This window comes from Lissotriton helveticus, chromosome 2_2 (genome assembly GCF_964261635.1).
Source record: "Lissotriton helveticus chromosome 2_2, aLisHel1.1, whole genome shotgun sequence".
NCBI lineage: Eukaryota > Metazoa > Chordata > Amphibia > Caudata > Salamandridae > Lissotriton > Lissotriton helveticus.
The window spans coordinates 242,705,311-242,724,445 of record NC_136060.1 but is presented as its reverse complement, the minus strand read 5'-3'; the positions used below and the strand labels follow the sequence as shown (position 1 = coordinate 242,724,445).

The following is a 19,135-nucleotide window of genomic DNA, read 5'->3' as shown; positions in this document are numbered from 1 at the left end:
GGAAAAACAAAATATCGCCATGAAACTTTGGGAAGTTGTTGAGTACACTCCCACAAGGTTTCTGGCATAAACATTTTTTAAATATCGCCCCCCCAGGGCCCTCATAATCCTTTGAATACTGATGTATGCACAAGACAGAAAAACAAAATATTGTGTATCCACAAGCACTCGAATAAATAAAAAGATTTAAAACACCATTCATCCGATCGCCAGGAAACTTTGGCAAGTTGTTGAGTACACTCCGGCAAAGGTTTGTGGCATAACATTTTTTTTAAATATTGGCCCCCCCAGTGCCCTCATAATCTTTAGAATACTGATGTATGCACCAAACGGAAAAACAAAAAATTGTGTATCCACAAGCACTCGAATAGATAAATAGAATTAAAACAACACTTTGAAATGTTTTCCATATTAAAATGAATGAGTTTCAATAAAAACGACACAATGTAAATTGAATGTTATCATAACGAGTTTCCTTGAATTTCCTTTCTTCGAAGATCGCAGCAACGCGCGACGGGTAAGCTAGTGTACGATAAAAATGGGTGGAAAAATAAACTGGTGCAACCAAATCAACTGCTGTTACAAAAATATATACGCCCTAACACCATAGATAGGAATCAAGTATACAGCGGGCCAGAGAAAAAAACAGGTGACAAAAAGTAAGCCCTATGTACAGCCTAAGGTAAGAGCTGAATGGGACTCAACAAATGGGAAAGTCCCATACGGTTGAAACAAAATGCTGAGGAACTTCCTAACAATGCCCAACAACAGAGAAATTACAGGGTGGTTTGACACTTACGGATAGTGGCAGGCAGAAATTACTTTTGTAGATCTTATAGCGCATCAATCTGCTGGTGGGGTCTCCACAAGGAGATAAATGTCTTCCGAAACGGAATAAAGGCAGAAAAATCCGGAAGTACTCAAACGTAATGACTGCAATGGTGAAAGAACAGGAAAAGCAGACTACTATGAATATAGGAGGCTCTAAGAGAGTTGGGTCAGAAGATGATGGTTCTTCTCTTGGGGTACCAAAGTCTTTAATGCATATGGTAAGACACCATAGTAAAGAACATAATGGTTAAAAGGAAATATCGAAGATGCTCATAACCAGCTAGACCACTTGGGAACTAGGTGGATAAGGAGAATATAGTTCAGATAAGGGCATAACTGTCATTTAAGGGAGTGTGAACTGATGCCCAGAATATTCACAGAAAGACGGGGCATCAGAAAATCAAAACATCGACCCCTCTATTGCGGCACAGATCAAATGGAAAGCATGGGAGGCCAAGAAACGTGGCTAAATCAGAGTGAATGTTGCCAAGGGGTGATTTCATTAGGACCTCTCTTTTCTGAATCCAACAATTAGAGCCAAAATACCTCTCTTTTCTTGTGGTATGAGGTGTTATCCCCTACATAGGTCTTCATCTAGGGACATTTTGAGAGCAAATGTTGGACCAGGGGATCTGTAGTGTGTTGGTTACGGATATTAGATTCATGCTCACCTATTCTCGTTCTACATTCTAATACGGTTTCACCCACATATCCCAATCCACATGGGCATAGGATACGATAGACTATATCTGGAGTTCTGCAGTTGGTCATGCCTCTCGGTTTAGTTTTTTTTCGCCAACAATAATGGTATGTGACAAAATAGCATTCTCACAAGCATGGCAAGAGCAACATTTGTGGTTTTCTATTACCGGTTTTATCCCATAGATTGATCTGTAATTGAACGTATCTCTGCCATTAATCTTGGCATTGACAAACATATTTCATAGGTTTTAATGCATCTAAATGCATATTCTCATCGTGTCAGTTTGGTTTCTTCATTGTTAATGTTTAGAAGATACCATTGAGAGTTGAAGGTTTTTCTAATCTTATGGTCAAAGTTGGAATGTCGGGTGAAAAAATACCAATTTATCTTCCATCTGTCTCTGTTTTGGCTCAAACTTGCTTTCTCTGTCATAATATTTAGCCTTTTTACATGCATCTTGGACTCTTTTCTTAGGCTGAGATACCACCGTCGGTGCAATCCTTGACCTCCAGTGTTCCTATGGTATTCACAATGAGCTGTTCAGATAAAGAAAGAGATATGCAGTCATATATACACTCAGAGCTCCTTATTCCATTCCACGCCTACGTCGAAGAATATCCAGATGCACTGGATTTTGGATCTATTAGGTCTAATTTTTCCTAGCTCAGTGTTCTGTTCTCAATTCTAACAATAGTGGAGGACCCTGCTGGGACTTCTTGTTTTTCAGAATTTCCGATATCTTGCCTTCGGCTCCTTTCTCCTAAAATTCAGTAACCTGATGAAATCAGACTACCCAAAGAAAACTATTTAGTGTGCCTTCATTGGTAGGCCCCATACCCCATTCATATATAATTGAAGGATACCATTGTGCCCTGAAGAAGGTTTTGGACCCTCCATCGCCCCTTACCGAAATGCATGTCGTCACTAGGTCATGGTACAACACGAATATTTGTAACTTTCCTAAGGAATCAAGTATGAAGAAAACACCTCATTAATACATAAATGAATGCAAAAAACAGTCTGCTTCCTACCATAGCTAAATGCCTCGAGACAATATACATATGATACCTCTGGTCTGGCCCTATAGACTGATGGAAATATTTCCCTCTATGTGAATTTGTTATAGCTATATGTATCATTTCTGTCTTTATTCCTGTTGTCCACATTGATGTACCTATGAATCTTCACATTAAGTTGTCTGAATATAGATGTGGGATGAGAGAGTTTGTTGATTGAGGTTTGAGTGATTGAGCATGAATGTTTTGGGGTCAAAGAGAATATTAAGGGGTAAAAAAAGAATAAAAGAAGAAGGAAAAAAAGAAGAATTTTGATGTATGTTTTTGGCGCACTTACTATTATATTTACCATTTATTATCTATATATATAAAAACGAAAGGATGTCTGTCTCTGTGTCTGTCTGTCTGTCTGTTTGTCCTTTATGCATTACTACACCATTAATCCGATCGCCATGAAACTTTGGAAGTTGTTGAGTACACTCCCGCGAAGGTTTCTGGCATACGTTTTTTTAAAATATCGGCCCCCCCAGGGCCCTCATAATCTTTCGAATACTGATGTACGCACCAGACGAAAAAAAAATTGTGTATCCACAAGCACTCGAATAAATAAATAGAATTAAAACACCATTCATCGGATCGCCAGGAAACTTTGGGAAGTTGTTGAGTACACTCCCGCGAAGGTTTCTGGCATAATTTTTTTTCAAATATTGGCCCCCCAGGTCCCTCATAATCTTTCGAATACTGATGTACGCACCAGACAGAAAAACAAAAAAATGTGTATCCACAAGCACTCGAATAAATAAATAGAAATAAAACACCATTCATCCGATTGCCATGAAACTTTGGGAAGTTGTTGAGCACATTCCCGCAAAGGTTTCTGGCATACATTTTTTTTAAATATCGGCACCCCAGGGCCCTCATAATCTTTCGAATACTGATGTACGCACAAGACGGGAAAACCAAAAATCGTGTATCCACAACCACTCGAATAAATAAATGGAATTAAAACACCATTCATCAGATCGCCAGAAAACTTTGGGAAGTTGTTGAGTACACTCCCGCAAAGGTTTCTGGCATAAAAATGTTTTAAATATTGGCCCCACAGGGCCCTCATATTCTTTAGAATACTGATGTTTGCACCAAACGGAAAAACTAAAAATTGTGTATCCACAAGCACTTGAATAAATAAATAGAATTAATACAACACTTTTAAATGTTTTCCATATTAAAATGAATAAGTTTCAATAAAAATGATACAATGTAAATTGAATGTTATCATAACGAGTTTCCTTGAATTTCCTTTCTTCGAGAGCGCAGCAACGCGCCATGGGTAAGCTAGTATATTATATTTTTGATATGATATCTCAATGAGCCAATAAGTTATATAAGGACTAATAATATGATCAAAGGTATACTTCTTTGAATTCTCGATCCATGCCAGCTTTGGTGGAAACCATTAAAATATAGAAAGATAGTTCAGTTTTTACGTAAGCTGTTGGCAGGTGGCAATTTCTTCCCCCTTCTGGGTGATTTCTCCTTTCCAATTTCTTAGGGTAGCCTCTATTCAGAAGCATAGTTTTTATAGTTTCTGCATGAGAGACAAGTTGTTTGATGTGCGTAAAATTTCTCCGCAAATAGAGAAATTGGCTAAATGAAATTCCCTATTTTTGACAGTGTGGATAGCAACTACGGAAATGAAGAAGTGTTTTCCTGGCAGTAGGTTTAGGGAACAAAGCTACCTGAAGTTGTTGATTGTGGTGCTCGATCCATATATCGAGAAATTCAATTTTATCAATACTGGTTTAGCCACAAATTCAAGTTGTTATAACAGATGTTGATCCATAGACAAAATTCTTGAAAATCGTCCTCATTGCCTTGCCACGTGATAAAAAGATGCCATCAATGTATCGGGACTGGGAATAAGCAACAAGGGAACCCCTACTCATGTGGAGCCTGGGTACTGAGGCTATTGAGGAAACAATGGCTCCTGTGGGACAGTAAGAAAAACAATTCTAATAATAAGAGGCACAATGGCACTGCAACGGGTTAGGATGATGTCAGAAAGAAAGCTCGCGCTACACCATGGAGGTTCTGTGAGTTACAGTCTTTATATGGAGAAATAAACAATTGACTAAAAATATACATATATATAGGTGTGTTCAAAATAGAAAATTGAACCATACAATGACTAATCATTACGCTAAAGTATCTTGTGTCCCAGTGAAAGAAAGAATTGAACCTAAGCTAAACAGTGACATTTAAGGTGACATATGTACAAGGTTTCTATTTTCGAACATTTAGGCGACCAAGGAAATGTAACAGTGTGATACACAACACTTAGTAAATTCATAAACGCTGTGTTTTGGTTCGCCCCTTTAAACTGTTGACGGTGTTTCGACCCAGTTATGGTATTGGGTCTCTTCAGGACCTAGCAGTGGTGGAACACCTGAAGGTGGGCCTATCCTGCAGTGGCACCGTGAAAGTAGTGAAGATAAAAAACTCACCGGGGACCCGGCCGGGTACCCTGGTGAGGGTAGTGGGGGAATGGCAGGCGGATGAATGGATAGAAATCGCTGCAAATTCTCAGTACGTTTTGCACGTACCTGAAGCGTGTGGTGGCGCTTTGTATTTGAGGGAGCGGAGAGTTTCGTGGCACTAACGAGGAAACAGCTGGTGGCTCAGTCCACAAGATTGCCGCGGTGTGCGCCTAGTAGGCACTGAATGAGCCGCGATAGCTCCCCCGTTATCCAGTTGACAGATACCGCGGGACAGGTCCAGTGGCAGAGTTCTGGATAGGGCCCCCCCACCCATGGGTCCCCCAAGCCTCACTCAGAGCTTCTGAACCTGACTAAGCAGGGAAGCCTCTCAGGCCCTTGGTGCTGCAGCACGCCGTAGGACAGAGCCCAGAGTGGGGGCATCAACCCCAGGGTCCGGCGAGGACCCGGTCAGAGCTCCTGAACCCAGCCACCCAGGAAAAGCCTCCCTGGTTCTGATGGAACCCTGTCCCGGGCCTTTAGTTGTGCAGCAGGCTGTTGGACGGATCCCAGGATAGGAGCGCCCACCCTTGGGCTCAGCAGGGCCCAGTCGGAGCTCCTGGACCCACAGAGCACAGGCTGTGGACACACATACCAGGGTACGCCGAGGGCCCGGTCAGAGCTTCTTGTCCCGACCAAGCAGTCAAAGCCACCTTGGTTCCAGACAATTGGTAATAACACTTGTTCTATGTTTCTGTGTTCCCATAGATTTTGGACCCTTGCTCAGCTGGCACCTAGGGAAAGCTAGTCAACCTGTACATTTTTTTAAAGTAGGCAACTAGGACTTTCTGGATGAGCTTACTTGCATGGGTCTCACCATGTTTTATTACAAGAACTCCTTGCAAACTTCAAACGTTGACTATAAAACTAATATTCCTCATAATTCTCTAAAGGAAAGTTCAGGAATCTGCAGGGAGCCACAAACTTCTTTCCACCCTGCCTTCCCTCATGTCGCCTAAAAAAAATGGGACCTCGCTTGTGTGGGTAGACCTAGTGCCCACAACAGGAAACAGCTCTAAATGCAACCCTGACGTAGCACATTTTTCCACAGAAAATTGAGCCTTTTTTTTCAATGAGCCTGTCTCAATTCACTTTCAATGAAATCAGCGTCCCATGGTCGACGATCATCACGACAACAAAAAATTTTAAAATGCCTCGGGCGGCAGGGGAAGCTCTTGCTCCCCAGGCTGAAAAATGAAAAAGAAAATCCCTCTACTGTTTATAGAATTGGGATTTCATGGACGTGTGCAGAGGACGGAGCGGTTCCATCCCCGGCACATGTTCACCTTGTTGGAGGACGGAACCGTTTTGTCCTCGGCAAAGAAGGGGTTAGATAGGCCGATGTGCATGCACATATTTACTTTGTGAATAGTTAACTATATAAATCCAATAACACGTTGACATGACAGAGAAGTTAAATAAATGAACGAACAAGGGTGATCGAAAAACATCATGATATCCAAATAGCAATCACTTTCTTAACAAAAAAAGTAATAAATCAGCATTTAAGATGTTACACACTGGTGCTCAACCACATGGTACATTGCACTTCTGTAGATAACAAAAGGACTACTTAGTGCCCTATCATCAAAACTTAATTGCACACAAATGGGAAAAAATAAGCATCCTTGAAAATGCCATGGCGTTGAAAAGAAGACTATCCAAACAATAGCAAGCCATAAAAAAATGGAAATACATGAAAGGCAATAGCTGGAGGGGCTGATCTAAAGCACAGCCTCCTCTTTGAACTTATTGTACCTTCTTTGAAGAACTGATGTCATGAGACCTTCCAGGCATCCAAATATGTCCGCGGTTAAATCTACCAAGTCTAAGCATTCTACACTTAAGAAAATAATGATGGTCTACCCAGAACCAAGCTACTCTTTGCGAACCTGAGAATAATAGTGTGAAAAAGGGACCTAGACAAGGACTGGGGGGCTCCAACTCCACCCACATTACAGGAATGGAAAAAGGGTCTGGATCTATACGTGACAGCAGAAAAATTAACTGACAAGGCTTAAGAATGTCCAATAAAATGTGATAAAATATGGGGGCCATGGCAGAAATACTACAGGATTACGACTACGGGGGCTGGGGGGGGTGATTCTCAATCTCAAATTAACACATGTATGACAACACCAGAGGGAACACAAGACACCCATTGGCAAGTAGATCGCCTGTACCAGTGAATATATTTGGAAATGTTTGTTCCAACTTGTAATCAGATATTACATATATATAATACTGATGTACTTTTGTAGGTTGCACCTTCAGCTACGTCGGTGTGAGTTATACAATTGTTTTATAAGAGATAATAATCACATTTTGTTTTTTAAAGAACGTTGGGAGATCCAACATATCACAATGTAATGCTCAGGATGCATCATACAATGTGAATGCATAAAGATCATGAAAGCTGCTGGTTTTGTTCCAATTCTAAAATCACCCATCTTATCAAGGCTTTACATTAATATGCTGTAACTGTACCAGCTCGTGCAACCTACCGGATAAACACTATGATACAAACAAGGTTATTCACCTTGAACATCTATTTCTTATTTTCCTGCCTCCAAAAAGATATTTTCTCAGCATTAACACCAAATGCCCGCTGAATGTTCATTATGGGAAACAATTATACAACTGTCACAGAAACCATTGCCAAGGTCACAAGCTTACAGAGGAAAACAGCAAAAAAAAATGCATTCATGTTTGCTTTCGCTGATCAATATCTATTTGTTTCCATTTCTAAAACAGATTGTTCTGAAAAACAAAACTGTTGAAACAGCAAGTGCAAGGGGGAAAGTCGCCTATGCTGCAGTAAGGAGAAATTGTATTTAAAAATGAATTATAGTCACAATATTTTACCTTAGGGCACTGTAAGCGCCAGAATATTATATTGAAATCCAAGTTTAAAAAGTTTGTGGGACTGTAGTTTTAGTATTTTGATAATGTAACAGAGAGAGAAATTGAAAACACAGCCATAAGGTCCTAATGCGATTCACCAGCCAGCCACAGAGAAATGCCTTCTGGGTTTCAGGCAACAGTATAATGATCTCACTAGGCCTTCTCTCGGCCCATTGCTCTGCCGTTCTGACAAGGTGAATTTAGTATTGAGGTGGGTCCCAGGGACGGCAGTGCAAGGTTGGTGGTAATTTGAAATATCCTGCAGAGCAAGTCAGAGGCCTGAAATCTCTTCCTCTTGAGTGCGTTCCTTAAATGCCTCTCGTCGCCTGGCTCAGAAGGTTGCGCTGGGCTCTCAGCACTTCCATATGATGCGTGGCACCGACTGCAACAGTACACAAGTTAGATAGGGATGGGAAGTCGCTAAATGACGGACCTGTCTAATATTTCTTCACTTTTATGCTGATGTAGAAATTGTTTGCGTGTTTTTAAATCTGTAGCATGCATTTGTAAATAGGAATACAGGGACAATACTATTCCAATTCTGCATGACTCTTACTCCAGCATCTTCTGTTTCCTCGGCATGGGGGTGTATGTAATTATAGTGTAAAGTACACAGGTGCACAGGCAGCAGGAATTATATGGTGTTGCAGCTAAAAGCAGCCTCAAGAACATTAAAAAACAATGGCGAGCGAGTTTTCTGCCTAAGAGGCAATTATTGCTCTGAATTTTAAAAAGGAAATCCACCTGCTTGCTAACTGAGACTGGATAGTGCAAGCTGGGCATTGTTTATGTGCTAGTTATCACTGCAGTATCCTGCCCTGAATTGCTGCCTATTATGGAACGCTATCCACTTCGTTTCAAGGCAATTTAGGTAGCTTTCCTGGATAATCTGACATATGATGGTAATGAGTACCTGGTTATGTAGTTGTTCACACTGAGCAGTTATGTTTTGACAAGGTAAATAGTATTCAGATATATGTTATTGCCTAATAGCAGCCGGCACAATGGGCTAGATTAGCTAAACAATTTACATATTTTAGCTTTATGTAGACACAAATAGTTGGTCTTGCATCCATATCATTTAGAGGTGTTGAATGTTTAAAAAAGCCTGTGTAGCCGGATGAACTTATTTTCTATCATAATAACTCTTTGCATTTTTTATGCGTCTGCAATTTATCTTGTATTCAAATAAAGTACTTAAGCATTTTGTTTCCTTATTAGAGTTGTGGTGTTAGTTCTTGCTGATGAACGTTTTAAGTTTCAGCTGTAATTCAATATGGGCAATAAACTATTTACTGTGATATATAAGTTTTTTGAAATGCCATAAATACATATTCATGGAAATATGTAAAATTTGTTTACAGTACTAGTTCTTCTATTAAAAAATTATTCGTTTATTTTCATTGTTTCATAAAGCACTGGCATGCCACATATACATTCAGAGACCTTTGTTATACATATAGTTGACCTTTATGATAATACTATATACTGGTATGTCAGTTTAATGTAGATCATAAGTAACTACTACTGATATTTATTTTGATGTGTCATACTTTTCCAAGTCATGGTACTTCCTCTTCAGATGTGTCCAGTCAATGCTTAATTTCAGCAGGTGGTTTCCGGTGCGCAGCACTGGCAAATAATTGTCAATACCAGCACTAATAGCAATCTGCCACATGGTGGCGCTGTTTGTCTATTTTAGAGAGGACCACAACAACTTTTGTTTATTAATTCAATGTACATTCAAAATAACTAATATCTGTCACCTAAACCAGTCTTATAGCTGTGGGGGACCTGGAATAGTCTGAATTGTCACATTGGTAGGAGTGTGTTGCTTGATAGCTGTGCTGGTACTCTCATTGGCAGTGCTGGCAGAGGCAATGGGTTGTGCAAGGTGCATGGTCTTGGTGAGAAGGCCAGTGGCACTTCTGTTTTCTTTACAGATTAACCCCTTGGCGTCTGCGGTATTTCTGCCGCGGCACTGGGTGGAGGGGGGGAGTGCGGCTCAGCGATGCTCGTGACAGAACCACGCCGTCATGAGCCACAGGCACACAGTGCTCATGACAGCGTGGTTCTGTCACGACTCCGCCCACTCACTAATTTGCCTGTACAGGCGGGGAAACAGTGCCACGAGGGCGGAGCGGGTCCAGCATGACTGAACCACGCCGTCAATGCCGTCATGAGCACACGGCACCCGTGGCTCATGATGGCGTGGCTCCGTCATGAGCAGGGAAGGGGTTAAGCACTGGTCAAGACTCTGGAGACACGCATCCTGCCAGTCTACTCTTAACTGTACATTTTTTAACTCAATTCCACTATAGTGCACCTACATATATGACCATTGCAACTCAGATTCCCTTGTCTGCCACCAATGGAGCACCACTTCATCGGAGTTAATGGCCAGGCAACTAAGAGAGGGAAGGAGGGGTGGTGTAAGCACTGACAAGATCGCTTGTGCACATCAGAATGGGGGAAACGGCCAGGCAAGCCTTCCTTGGTGGCCCTCGGACCTTGCAGATATCGAACCCGTGTTTTTAAAACAACATTTTTTAGGAGTGTCTGCAAAAACTTCCAGTTGCAACAGCGCGACTCAGAGACTCTGCTGCTCTGTGGGTGCCGGCACGATTCCAGTGATAGGCAGAGTGGAGCTGCAGGAGCTCTTAGAAGGGGTGAAACAACAACAATGCCTCATTAACATGCAAATGGTCTTTCAAAGACCATTGAATTGCTCGGGTGTGGCTGTGTGTGTGCCCGGGAAGCTGTCTCAGCCTGGGCACACACAGGCAGGGTGAGATGACAGAAGGAGGTCGAGGGAGGGAGACATAGAGAGAGGGAGGGGGAAAGGGAGGGAGACAGGAAGAGGGAGGAGGGCACAGAAGGGAGACAGGAGAGACAGAGGGAGAGGAAGGGAGGGAGAGGGAGACAGAGAGAGGGAGACAGAGAAAGGGAGAGGGAGGAAGACAGGGATGGAGACAGAGGGAGACGGAGGGTGACAGACAGGGAGACAGACAGAGGAAGGGAGACAGAGGGAGACAGACAGATGAGGGAGACAGAAAGAAGGAGACAGACAGAGGGAGGAGGGAGACAGAGGGAGGGAGAGGGTGACAGACAGAGGGAGACAGAGGGAGGGAGACAGACAGATGGAGACAGAGGGAGGGAGACAGAGGGAGGGGGAGGGAGACAGACAGATGGAGACAGAGGGAGGGAGGGAGACAGCCAGAGGGAGGAGGGAGACAGAGAGAGGGTGACATACAGAGAGAGACAGACAGAGTGAGGGAGACAGACAGAGGGTGGAAGACAGACAGAGGGTGGAAGACAGACAGAGGGAGACAGACAGAGGGAGAGAGACAGACAGAGGGAGGGAGACAGACGGAGGAAGGAGACAGAGGGGGGAGGAGGGAGATAGGGGGACGGAGACAAAGGGAGGGAGAGGGAGACAGAGAGAGGGAGACAGAGAGAGGGAGACAGACAGAGGGAGACAGACAGAGGGAGACGGAGGAGGGAGACAGAGAAAGGGAGAGGGAGGGAGAGGAAGGGAGACAGAGAAAGGGAGGCAGAGAAAGGAAGAGGGACGGAGACAGAGGGTGACAGACAGAGGGAGACAGAGAGAGGGAGACAGAGAGAGGGAGACAGACAGAGGGAGACAGACAGAGCACTCCTCCAATCACCCAGCCTCCTCCAAATACTAATCCAATCAATGTGCCAAAACTCAAGCACTTATAAATACACCATGCACTCTCCTTGTAGTACTCTAATCATCTAATCACTACCCATGTACTCATGCAATGACCCAGGCACTAACACTATGCAGTGCTATAATCATCTGTGCACTACCCTTGCAGTCCTCTAACCACCTAGATATTACTCATTCGCTTCTTCAATTACCCAAGTGGTTCCCATGCAGACGAGCAATCCGCCTGTCACTGCCTGTGCACTCTACCAATGACCCAGTCAGTACCATATTCTTATCCAATCACTCTGCCAAAACCCAAGTACTTATAAATTCACCATGCACTCTCCTTGCAGTGCTCTATTCATCCAGTCAGTTTCCATGTACTCATACAATGACCCAGGCACTAACACAGGCACTGCTACAATCCCCTGAGAACTACCATTGGAGTCCTCTAATCCCCTACACACTACTCATTTGCTCCTTCAATTACCTAGGTAGTGCCCATGTAGTCCAACAATCCCCCTGACGCTCCCTGTGTAGTGTTCCAATGATCCAGTCAGTACCATGTTCTAATCCGATCACTCCGACAAAAACCAAGCAATTATAAATTCACAATGCACTCTCCTTGCAGTACTCTAATCATCCAGCCAATATCCACGTACTCATACAATGACCAATGCACTTACACATGCACTGTTATAATCCCCTGAGTACTACCCTTACAGTCTTCTAACCACCTACACACTACTCAAGCACTCATTCAATTACCCAGGTAGTACCCATGCACTGCTGCAATCACACTGTCACTACCCATGTATTCCTTCAGTCACCCAGCCAGTACTACATACTTATCAAATCACTCTGCCAATTCCCAAGCACTTATAAATTCCCTATGCACTCTCCTTGCAGTACTCTAATCATCCAATCAGTATACATGTACTAACAATGACCCAGGCAGTGACACATGCACAGCTAAAATCCCCATATGGACAGTACCTCCGTCTATGATGAAACTGTTCTGAAATCACTGATTTCAAGAGACAGGCCTCTGATCTCGAAGAGAATCTATTGAAACAAAACTACCCGGAACGTATTGTGAGGAAAGGGCTCAAACAAGCAAGGAACAATAATAGAGACGCCCTCTTAGAGAACTATCCTCTAAGAGAACAGGAAACCAAGACCTATCTGCATAACCATTTTTAGTAGCCACTCTAACTAAGTGTCCAAAATAATAAACAAACGATGGAGAATACTGAACTGTGGCAACCTCAATTTTCCAAAACCAATGTTCTCCCATAAAAGAGGTAGGAATTTGAAGGATATCCTAGTCCACACGAGACAGCGACCAACTCTAGAGAGGGACCCTTTCTTAATCTAGCACCTGTACAGGGCCATCACCCCTGCTGGAACTTCAGCACGTGCTGAGAAGCAGAAATATCATGTTCAATAATGGAGAGGCCTGGGAACAAAGAAAATGTAGCAATTGTAACCGCAGAAACGTGGTGTATATCATCACACGTCCATCCAGACTGGAATATATCGGCAGGACATCCAGACTAGTTAAAATCCACATAGGCGAACACAAGAGCAATGTACGCTGCAAAAAAAGAACGACTAAAATGGCAAACCACTATCTGACAATGACCCACACAGTGGATGATTTGAGGTGGACCATCATTGAACGAATCCAAAATGAGGGAGATTTGCTAGAAAAGGAACAACGATGGGTCTTCCATCTGGGACCAACATTACTGGCCTGAATGATGACATCGCTTTGGCCCAACTCTCTTGATATATGAACTCTCCACATTTTTCTGGCATATAACCTGACTCAACCATTGAACATGCCCTCATCTTATGGTTGACATAATGCGAATAACTTGCGGCGACTGTTTTAAGCACTCCCCCTAAGATACCACACTGTGGCCTCCTTTCTATATAAACTCAACTTGGCAAGAACCTTTAGACTTTGCCATTTTTTATAACAATATGTAAAGCTTTGGTCTAGAATACCCTACATACCCCTTAAATACTCCTGCATTTTTGTGTTTTCAACGTAGTTTTTTTGAAGGGTTTTTGAAGGGACAGTGCTTTTACTAGATTGCTCGCATTGCGTTTTAAAAGAGCTACCCGCTGCAATGCAGCCCTCAGCCTGCAGCCATACCTCTTGGGGCTTTAACTCCGCTACCTTGAATCATTGAAACTCTTCTATCTCAGTGAACTAAACAAGCTAGGCAACGCCGCACTCTAGCTGCGGGCTTGCTAGCAGCTTTTCACTCACTTACAACAATGCATCTACATCACCATGACAACATGACATGACGATTAGATTTACCCCCGGAACAATTACTGACAACCGCGAGTTATTTACTTCCGGGTGTTTCGGGGCGCATCCTCACACAGGTGCAGGCACCTAAGGACAATTAATGGCAACATAAATACACCCTTCCTGTGGTTTTCTCTCCCACCATGGAGCCGCGGGTTGGCATAATTTGAGGCGAGGCTGAGCCAACCGAGACGTAAGTACGACACAGCCGTTAAAGAATACACTTGTGTTCGCAGGCATCGGACATTCGCCAGAAATTACCGAACCTCTCTCTCCTACTTTACTTAACAGAATTACCCATTACAAGAGGCTCATGGAGCATTACCTCCTACATTACATAGTATGTATTGCCAAATGATTGTTGATATCATGTACATACATACCTTTTGACAATTACTCTAGCCACATAAATAGAGTGTGTGATTTCTGACCCGTGTTTTTGTGTCTCGTTTGTCCCCCTTTTTTCCACAGGTATTTGCACTGATAGACCATGATATTATTAGCACTAAGAACACGCTACAGTCACCTTGTGGAATTTTCACCCTTTTTTTTAACCATTCTCCTTTTGCAGATTTCGAGTGTTTGCACGTGGGAAAGCGCTACAAATTTTACTTTTTCTTTCAGATGAACACATTAGTGGTACTATTATGTATCGTATTAAGTGCTTGAAATTCATGCATGTTTCTCATTTGATCACTTTTGTATAGAGCACACCTATTTGGTATTTTCAACATAGTGAGTGCTAAGGGGATCTTTCAGTCCTGATAAAGAAGCATTTGCTTCGAAACTTGTGGACTTTATAGGAGTATCCGCACATTATAGGCAGGACATCTCCGCATCACCTTTTTAACAGGTCCAGCCTCGACGACCTATTAAAGGTTTTTAAGTCCATGAGGCCAGGTCCTTTTTAATTCACCTACATGTATTTACTCCAGACCCTTCCTCTCACTATCCCATCACTACACATAGTATTGTTAGAACAGTGCTCCCATGTAGTCGTAGGTCCTAGCACGCCACATCCCGCAGCGGGAAGACCCCTATGGTGAAGCATGACACCAAGGGCCCTTTTGGTGTGTGAGGGGTATTTAAGCAAGCACTGGGTGCATCCACACCAGGATGAGAAACCCACTTCCCTAAACATAGTCAAACCTCTATGGTGGATCTTTTCGATCAAATCACAATCTCTCCATGCCTAACAAAGAAAATGAATGTGTCCGTCTGTAATGCAACTGGTGCTCATGTAAAGTGCTCTGCTACCTTCGGGTCAAGTTTGCGCTATATAAAACAAAAACAAAAATAACTTTTCCTGTGAATTGGATTTACAATAACTATTTTAAAGCTTTGCAGCTCATTCCTAAGCAGAGATGACATTATTTAATGTCATATCCTGGCCTGCAGCTATATTTTGCACTTTCATATTAATGGTGGTACAAAGTATGCTGCCGTCCAGTAGTGACATGGAGCTTACAGGCCCTGGGTACACTTCATACTAAATATTAGGAACGTACAGGTAAGTAAATATGACGATTAGTAGCATAGTCAATTTCAACACGTTTTAAAGGTGAGTGCACATACACTAGGGCCTGGTTAGCAGAGTCCCAGTGTACATAGTCAAAAAAACAAGAGCATCAGTCGAGACAAAGGTGATGTGGGGGTGATCATTCGAAAAGAGGCATTTCCCTGACCTGCCCTGCATGAAAGGGTAGTAAATATCTCCCTCATTCTTTGAAATAGAATGTACTACTTCAAGCTAAGGTGGCTTGAAAACAAAAAAAGAGGAGTTGCTTGAAGTACACAGAGTAGTTGAGAAAAACTTACCATTAGATCTGTGTCACTAAGCAATCTAACAGGCATCACAAATCCTCAATGCATCTTCAAGTGTGTGCCTCACAAACTAACAAGTGCTGTGAGAAGACCACATATCAATAGAAGAAAAGGAACCTCAGTCAGTCAGTCATCCGTCAGTAGTAACTACATGTATTAATAACAAGCATATGGTCTCGAGTCTAGCTCCTATAGAATACATTTTATTAATTATATGAGTACTTTTCACAAAGAGAACACTCACCAGAAATAACATACTGGCCCTGATAGCTCTCTGTTGCTAAAAGTGCTCCCCATTTAATGCAAAGTATAAACCCTTATTAAAATCATTTATGAGATACTTTTGCAGCCCAACAGTCCATCAAATAATAATTACTATTTGTAATTTTTTTGTGAAATTTCCTGCATTTAAAGTAAATATATATCCTGAACATGGGCAACAATACATTGGAAATTCCCATTGATTTTCAAACTCCAGTCTGTTAGTCAATTAAACTCACCTTTCCAAGGAAAAATTGTTCTTGTCCTTAGGTCAAGAGTAGTTCAATCATTTTTTGGGATATGAATTTGGACGCCTTTTCAGTACTGTACCCCTTATTTAAAAAAGACTGATCCAGGTTTTCTACATCAGGAGATATGTTAATTCGTATTATTTGAGAACCCACCTGCACTGAGTGAAACAGCAAGTAGTGGCTGCTACAACGGCACACAGAACAATGCATGGAGCACTGCTGTGGAATAGTGTTGTACCAAGAGGAGGCAAGTGTGCAGATCCATAGTGTAATGCAGAGCAAACAACAGGTAGCTTTGGAGGCCCTAAAATCCCTTTATGGTGCTCTCAGTAATGACAGCATTGCCTTAAAATGTCAGAAAACCCAATGCATGCAACTATTAGGTAATATGATAGACCATTTCACACAGTCAACATACAGGGTGAGATGGCACTCTGGAGTAGGAATGTAGATTTGGGCATGGAGCACGTAACAACCAATACCCCTTGAATTAATGCAAACATTACAAATAGCATCTAGAGAAACCGTTACACATGTAGAGGGAAGTGAGAAGGCATCAAGTATAAGCAATTTATCAATGCTCAATACAAGGCTGCGCACTAGTGTTTGAAGTTGGTAGGTACCTGGGCTTGGGGCAGGGTCATGGACACAAAGATCACTGGAAGCAAAAAATGCAAAAAAGTAAATGTAAACCAACATCAACATAACTAAAGAGTTTATTTTGTTATTCTTTGTCTTTAGAGCTTTACATTTTGTGCATCAGCATAATGGCAGATGTTAAATTCTTTTTGCTAATCCTCGGCTCCTAGAATCACCTACAAAACATTTCTTTTGGTTCCGAAGTGAAATACAATTATTTTCCCCATCGTACAATATTAGGCAATTAATGATTTGGAGCTTTGTGAAGCATCTTAATCTCAGAAAAAAATCAATTAAAGAAGTGAGTGCTAATGCTGTGCAATGAAGTCACATAAATCAGGCAATCAGATAATGGTATATGCTTTAATGTCTTATACATATGTATTGGCATGCAAATGACTCAAGGAGAGAATGTATTTTCAAATAGGGAACTTTACATTTGTTATGTTATATGCACTTTCTCTTATTCACTCACTTAAAATTAACAGTACTAGTAGTAGTAGCAGTAAAAATAATAATAATACTAATCATGTGTTTTTTACATAGCAATTCAAACTGCAATTCGGCCATTATGACAAATGACAAAACATGGTGAAAACATTAAACAACAACATCAGAGAAAAAAAGCTTATTGGAACTTAAAACTGAAGTGGTGAAAATAATAAATAAGAACAAAACAAACTTTTCACTCCTTAAGAAGTTGTAACAGGGGGGCGTGGCTTAGAGCCCGTGGAAGATGGCAGCACCCGAGTGGCTCTTCTCGGGGTGCCGTGGTACGGATGCGTTTTGATGCAGTTTCTTTCCATGGTTTGAAAGTCAGACTTAGACGCAGGTATTCTGGAAGCGCCAGAGGTGACTTTCATGTATTTTGCAGCTACGCGGTTGACCTGCAGCCTCTTTTGAATCTGAGGTACGATCTCTCTCACAGCAATGACGGCCAACATTTTGAAGGACAAGTGGTTCTCTACATCGGTACAATGCCGCTGAAGAAGCGTTCTTGACCGCTTTAAAAATCTACAGGCATAGTGCTGCCTCTTTTTGCTTCATGTTTAGTATGGCGTTTTACCTTAACTTTGTTATTTATGATTCTGCTCCTCTGGGAAATCTTCATCAACTAGATCACATCCGCTAGGCGACATATTTGTTTGTTACTTCTGCATGGCATGACCAACACATGCGCCCAAAATTAATTTTAAAATACATGCGCTAGCTCAGTTCTGCTACTTTTTTGGGTATTAAATTTCAAGGGCTTTATAACTCTTCTTTATGGGAAAGTTGAAAAAGGCGAGTCCCTCCTTGGCTCGTTCATTGCAGTTGTTTATCAAGAATTCTATAATTTTAAAGAATTTTATAATTTTTTCCACATTCTTTAAAATAGAAGACTCTTTGGTTTCTATATCTATGGGCTCTTATTCTTCGTTACCTGCTCCAGCCGCTGTAGGGAAGGCCTCAACAAGAAGCTTTAAAATGATCCACCATCTCATCCAAAATCGTCCTCTCCTGTCTCCTTGGATATGTTGCTGGAGGAGATATGCTCACTACGACCATATATGTACTAAACCAATGCTAAATTCAAATTTTTCAATGAGAATTAGTCAAAGATGGATGAAAGACTAACCATGATAGAACAAAATGTGTCTTCACTTGGGCTCACTGAAGTTAAGGTCCACACTCTTCAATCCCAGGTCTTCTCCCTCCAGAGACAAGTGGAAGACCTTGAAAATAGAAATAGGTAGAATAATGTACGCATTTATGGACACTGTGACGGCACGGAAGGCACTGAGCCTTTTGCATTTTTCAAGTCTTTCATTCCAAATGTTTTGAACATGCCAGCAAAAACATCCCTTAATATTTAATATGCTCACCTGCTGTGGCATCTGCAGGCTACTTCTCCCACTCCAAGGTGACTCAGAGGTGTTTTTATATACACTGACACATAAATTCCTTTCAGCAGTTAAATCAACCAAGCATTTTCTTTTGTCTGGCAACAATTTATATTTTTCTCAAGCCTATGCTAAAAATACAGCTGACAGATGAAAATCATTTCTCAACTTGAGGCCAGAACTCAGATCCCTTGTGCTTGTAATGGTCGTTTCCACTCTTGCCTTTTCAAAGTCACTTATAAGAATAAAACTACAACTTATGAAGACCCGATTAGACTGAAAAGTTTAAT

At 41.8% G+C, this 19,135-nt stretch overlaps 1 long non-coding RNA gene across 1 annotated transcript in view; it reads right to left on the bottom strand.

The window, feature by feature from the left end:
• Positions 1 to 18,599: 18,599 nt before the first annotated feature.
• LOC144821788 (uncharacterized) overlaps positions 18,600 to 19,135 on the bottom strand; it is a 260,761-nt gene continuing 260,225 nt past the window's right edge. The window contains exon 3 of the long non-coding RNA XR_013608438.1: positions 18,600 to 18,677. This is a non-coding gene — a long non-coding RNA (uncharacterized LOC144821788). The remainder of the gene's footprint in view (positions 18,678 to 19,135) is intronic.